The sequence below is a fragment of the Eumetopias jubatus genome, unplaced genomic scaffold (genome assembly GCF_037043125.1).
Source record: "Eumetopias jubatus isolate StellerSeaLion01/CBP00866 unplaced genomic scaffold, mEumJub1_p1.0 scaffold_2, whole genome shotgun sequence".
In the NCBI taxonomy this organism is placed as follows: domain Eukaryota; kingdom Metazoa; phylum Chordata; class Mammalia; order Carnivora; family Otariidae; genus Eumetopias; species Eumetopias jubatus.
The window spans coordinates 145,735,923-145,742,267 of record NW_028274808.1 but is presented as its reverse complement, the minus strand read 5'-3'; the positions used below and the strand labels follow the sequence as shown (position 1 = coordinate 145,742,267).

The window sequence follows — 6,345 nt, the reverse complement described above, 5'->3', positions numbered from 1 at the left end:
CACATGGTTCAAAGCAATGGAGCCTAGAGCAATTTACATTCTCATGTGCTCTTTAAAGAACGGCCCCCCAGTGTTCATAAAGACATCAAACAAATTAAATAGTGGGATATCAAAAGGCTTTCAGTCTTCATTCTGGAACAGGTAAAAAAATTCAACAATCCCTTGGGAGAAGCAGTACACTTTTTGTGACTGTCCTTTTTGGGATTACATAGACAATGCGCTTGTGTATCTTCGGCATATGCTTTCCAGGTGAAGTGTGCTTCTCTAGACCACGTCATGTCATTTCTGCTGAAGTCACTTCTCTGCCTATTGTCACAGAATTCCACAGTGGTGTGTTTCCATGATGGACAACCTCATTTGATTGAATCAGTTTTAGACAATACACTCAAACTTAGAAACATTTTTTTCTTTTTGTTGTTATTGTTATTGTAGAAAATATGTATTGTGACTCTTGCAGGAATTTAAGGCTGACGTTTTGATAAATGTGAACAGTGATGTGCCGCTATCAAGCAGCACTCACTTATGGATGTTTGTTTTCTTGTGTCCCAGCCTCCTAACAATTTTAGATAAAATTTCTGCATAGGTGGGACGCCTGGGTGGCTCAGTCAGTTAAGCGTCTGCCTTCAGCTCAGGTCATGATCCCAGGGTCCTGGGATCGAGTCCTGCGTCAGGCTCCCTTCTCCCTCTGCCTCTCTCTCTCTCTGTCTCTGAGGAATAAATAAAATCTTTAAAAAAAATATTCTGCATAGGATATTAATCACGGCTCCTTAATATTTTCCAATGATCCCTCTATGCTGAGGTTTTTTGTTTTTGGTTTGTTTGACACTGGCTGAAAGACAACATTTTATTACTTTCATGTACAGAAAATTCAGCAGTGTCCACTCAGCCCAGTTTGGTGGCCAGTTCTTTAGCCTTTGCCTTTTCCAGCTTGGTGATGCGACCCACAGACTTCAGACCCAGGACATTGCCTCCCCAGTGGTGGCAGATCTCATTGTATCTGTCATTGTAATTGGTCCTGATGGCTTCCACCAGCTTTGCCAGAGCTCCTTTGTCTTCCGAGTTGACCTGTGTGAAGGCGACAGTGGTGCAGGTCTTCCTGTGGACCAGACGCCCCAGCCAGGCCTTCCCCTTGATAGTGCAGTAGGGAACCCCAATCTTACGACACAGGGCAGGCAGGAAAACCACCAGCTCAATGGGATCCACATCATGTGTAATCACTACCAGCTGAGCCTTCTTGTTTTCCACCAAGGTGGTGACAGTGTTAACCGCAGCTCGAAGGATGGGTGGCCTCTTAGTGGGGACATCCCCTTTGCCTGCAGCTTTCTTCTCGGCCTGGGCCAACAATCTCTGCTTCTTCTCCTGCTTTGTCTCTGGTCCGTACTTGTGGGCCAGCTTAAGCAGTTGAGTAGCTGTCTGGCGGTCCAAGGCCTGGGTGAACTGGTGAATTGCGGGAGGCACTTTTAGACGTTTATAGAGAATAGCCCTTTGCCGTTGCAGCCACATGTAGTGGGGCCATTTGACAAAGTGGGAGAGGTCCCTTTTGGGCTGGATGTCCTGTCCGATGCCAAAATTCTTGGGCCTCTTCACGAACAGGGGATTGACCACCTTCTTGGCCTCCTCCTTCTTCTTCACGACAGCAGGGCCCCGGGGCCACCTTCTTCCCCCTTCACCTTCTTCCCTTTCGGCATCTTGGGTTGCTGGAGGAGAGAGCTCTATGCTGAGTTTTAACTGTGGGTTATGGGAGAAAGAACTGAAATAATTTTTTCCCCTTAGAGAGTGTCTTGCCTTTCATTCATTCTGGCTGAGCTCACAGCCCTCACCATATCGGCCTCCCCTGTTTTCTTATCTTTTCCAGGTCTCTCTCTCCTCCCTGTGGGAGTAACAATGGCCGATCCACAAGCACAATTGGTTTATATCGATCAAAGGAAATGTAAAGAGGAAAGCGGAGTGTTCTGGGAACTCTCCATGATCCAGAAAAAGTAACGAGGCATTAAATCAATACAGAAAACAACTCGATGTAATTCATCCTCACTCTTTATTCCACAATCTGAAATACTTTCCACAGTCTGTGAACATTTCCAGGTTTTATTAGTGTTTAGTATAATGTCAAGTCATGCTTCTCTCTATGGCAACATGAGAAAAGAATGCTCCTTCTAAACCTGAAGGATAGAAAAGTCTGCCATGGTAGAGATGTATTATTTATATAGCAATATATGGAAATGTTTCATTTCTGATAAGTTGTAGTCCCAGATAAGAGAAGTTTTGTATCATTAAACTCCAAAACCTTAAGAAAATGTATCGGTGTCACATAGAGAGAATTCTAGAAATAACTTTACATTTTTTCAATGACTCAGAACTATCATTATGAATATTAAATCTCTGTACTTTTCTAAAGCCAATTCTCTCTTGATGGATTGGTAAGTAGGTCCTATACTAGTAAAGGGTAAAAAAAAAAAAGGCTATTTTCTGATAACATACTGAATTAGTTTGCTAGGACTACCATAAAAAAATACCACAGGCTGAGTGGCTTAAACAACAGAAATGCATTTATTTGCACCATCTGGGGCCTGGAAGTCTAAGATCAAGGTGTTGGCAGCTCTTGGTTTCTTCTAAAGCCTCTTTTCTTGGTTTGCAGATGGCCACCTTCTCCCTCTGTCCTCACCTTATGGACCCTAGACTGGATTATGGCTCAGACTATGACCTCACTTTTACTTAATCTTCTCTTTAAAGGCCCTATCTCCAAATATGGTCACATTCTGAGGTTCTGGGAGTAGAGAGGCTTCAACATATGAATTTTCGAGGGACATTTATCTTTTTACACATACCTACTGTTGAATTCTGACAACTACATTTGTAATTTTGATTCAACTGAGAAAAAGTTGTGAATAACTGAGATGTTAGGAAGAGTTGAAGAGAAAAAATGCCAAATCATGGTTTCTTTTAAGAAAATATTTTTCAGAGTTATTATCTTAATCTGGTCTTCCCCCAGAATCTAATGTAGTTTATTTGGGAAATGATCCAGGGGAACAGGAGTGAGCGACCGGGACTAGTAGGGAGGGAGAGAAAGCTGACATAGGAGTATGTTCCTGAATCTGCATCACCTTGGGCCACTGGGGCTTCGTCTTGCGGGGGCCCTCTGAAAAGCCATGTAGAACGAATGTTCCTCAGAATCTTCTCTTGGGAGGACAAAAGAGAGGAAGAATTACCTACTCACTTCTAATCCCCATTGATTAAGACTTGTCTGTTAATTCTCTCACTTCCAAATTGGGCACACATGGGTGTGCCATGCTGCGAAGTCAGGGAGTACCAGAGAATGTGGTGCAGCTGAGGTGAGGGGTTAGCGGGGCTCACCTGTGTGACACTCATGGCCTCCTCAATGGCTGGAGTAACAGGTGGGTGGAGAGGGTATGAAGTAGGCACAGGAAATATCCAAATCCTTGATGAACACCACCTCCCCCCACTACCAGCCAGTATCCTTGTTATTATCGAGATGACTGTCAACATCGTAATATATAGGGGCGATTTTGCTTTCAGCAGTTTCAGTTGCTGATGTCTGGAAGCAGGTGATCCTCCTTCTGACGAATCGTCAGAAGGCCAGTGGTAGTCTAAATCTAAGTCATGGGGCCTCCTAGGCGTTTTATCTTCTCACCTCATCACAAGAAGAAAGGTGAGTAAAATACAATAAGATATTTTGAGAGAGAGAGAGAAAGAGCAAGAGAGAGAGCTCGTTCATCTAATTATTATTATTTTATTTATTTATTTTTTTTAGAGAGAGAGAGAGCATGAGCAGGGAGGGGCAGAGAGAGAGGGAGAGAGAGAATCCCAAGCAGGCTGCACGCTCAGTGTGGGGCCCAGCATGAGACTCAATCCCACGACCCTGAGATCATGACCTGAGCCCAAATAGAGAGTCAGATTCTTAACCGACTGAGCCATCCAGGTGCCCCGTCATATAACTTTTACTATAGTATACAGACGGTCTCCGACTTACGATGGTTTGACTTATGATATTTTGACTTTAGGATGGTGCTAAAGTGATATGCCTTCAGTAGAAACCCTGCTCTGAATTTTGAATTTGGGTCTCTTCCCCGGGCTAGCTGAGCGGCGTGACCCTCTCCCGTGGAACTGGGAGCAGTAGCTGCAGGGGGCCCCCCATCACGGAAGTAAACAACCGACACACTTACAAGTATTCCCTACCCACACAGCCATTCTGTTTTGCACTTTCAGTCCGGTATTCACTAAATCACATGAGCTATTCAACACTTTATTATAAAATAGGCTTTGTGTTAGGTGATTTTACCCAGCTCTAGGCTAATGTGAGTGTTCTGGGCACTTTTAAGGTTGGTGAGGCTAAGCTATGATGTTTGGTAGGTTAGGTGTAGGAAAGGCACTTTTGACTAATAATATTGTCAGCTTACAATGGCTCTGTCAGGACGTAACCATGTCATAAGTTGAGGAAGATCTGTATTGTTATAATTGTTTTATTTTGTTATTAGATCTTGTTAATCTTTCACTGTGCCTAATTTATAAATTAAACTTTATCATAGGTATGTATGTATAAGAAAAAACAGTATATATAGGGCTGGCTACTATGTGGTTTCGGGCATCCACTGGGGACCTTGGAACGTATCCCTCGCCGATTGGGAGGGGACTTCTGTATCATTACCACGTGCAGAAACATTGTGCTACAACATTCATTCCTATTCTCTGGAACTCGGAACACAATTTTATTATTTCAACTTATGTTACGGGCTTGTTTATGATCTATATAATCCGGAATGTCATCCCAACTATAAAATCCATTCACATATTTATTGAGCCTTCACCTGGTGTTAGAACTATGTGAGGTGCAAGACTTAGAAACAGGAAGATCCAGCCCTTGCTTCTAAGGAACTCATGCAGTAACTGTTGGGTTTATTGATTGTGAACAATAGAAACATGCCAAATGTAACTTATGGAAAGAACATGGGAGGATCACAGGCTTGAGAACAGGTGTTGAGAGAGGCAGTGACCAAGGCACCTCCAGACAATAGAAAGAGAAGCATAGCGCAGTTCCATAGCAGGAGCTGGTTGGTTAGCAGCTGCTGCCATGTTGGGTGATGGATCTCTCCGTTTCTTCCCTTATCTTTTGAGTCAGTCGAGATTCAGTGTCCCAGAAGAGTGCACATAAGGGGCCACGCTTAGTTTCTAGGCCTGTCCCTTGATTCCTTAAGGTAGACCGGAGACCCGTTTCTGTGGTCTCCTTTATGAAACAGGAAGACAGTCCCTCCTGCCCAAGACTACCTGTGACCTGTGGGGAAGAAGCAGTTGTAGGCTGGATTGGCTTGTACTGCTTGCTCGTGAGAGCCAACTGCTAAATTTTCAGGAAGTTTATAAGCCAGTTGTTAAAAACAGTAATTAAAATTAAATGATATTAACTTGCAATTAAATAAATTATATTGAAACAAAGATAATAAATACTCAAAACTTACCACCTTCTAATGATTTTACTACATTTTACTATTATTTATGTTCTTAAGGTGATTTACATCTGTGGCCATGGAGTGGAAATATTATACATTGTGCTACTGTGCATCACATTGGTAGCTTGAAATTGGCCAGGGTGGGACTGTTTTATGTGGTACACATTCACAAATGCTACAAAGTAGGACTTGATTTGTTATTTTGTTGGTTGTTCAGACTTAAGAAAGTCATGGAGAAATGTAAATAATGCAGATGAAACTTAAAATCGTGTCACATCTTCAGCCATTACATTATGAAGAGTTTAAAAAATTGAGGAAATATTCTCCCAGTATCCAAAAACTATTATAAGATTCAACAAAGAACTCATGTCATCGACGAACAAAAAAAAGTTCTGACATACATCTCTCTTGTGTTCCTTTACCTTACTTATTTCATACATGAAAACACCAACAACACTGGACATATAACTATACTTTGTCATCACTACAACTTTTGTAGTTTGGCTACAAAAGTTACAAAAACAACAAAAGCATTCTGGGAGAATTCATTGCTGTATGGAGTTTACAATGAAGAGAGAGTATTATATATTTTCTTATTATTTATAGATCGTTACATGTTCTTTATACGAGTAAAATTTATAAAAAATGTTTACGAATAAAATGTATGATAAAATTTTTAATAAAATAACATTTTATTAAAAATACTATTTAAAAATATTTTTTCTCCACCTGGAGAGCCAGTTTTTAAATATTTATCAGCACACCACTGGGTTAGAGTAATTCCCCAAAAGGAAATCAAGATGCTGAACAGCCAAAAATATAAATAAAGAGTGTCTCCTAAGATACAGATATATAAGCAGGCAATTAGCACAACACATGGAGCATA

The 6,345-nt window shown here is 41.5% G+C and overlaps 1 pseudogene; it reads right to left on the bottom strand.

Moving 5' to 3' along the window:
* Nucleotides 1-882: 882 nt before the first annotated feature.
* On the bottom strand, nt 883-1,694 carry LOC114206794 (large ribosomal subunit protein eL8 pseudogene; annotated as a pseudogene).
* Between the last annotated feature and the right edge of the window lie 4,651 nt (nt 1,695-6,345).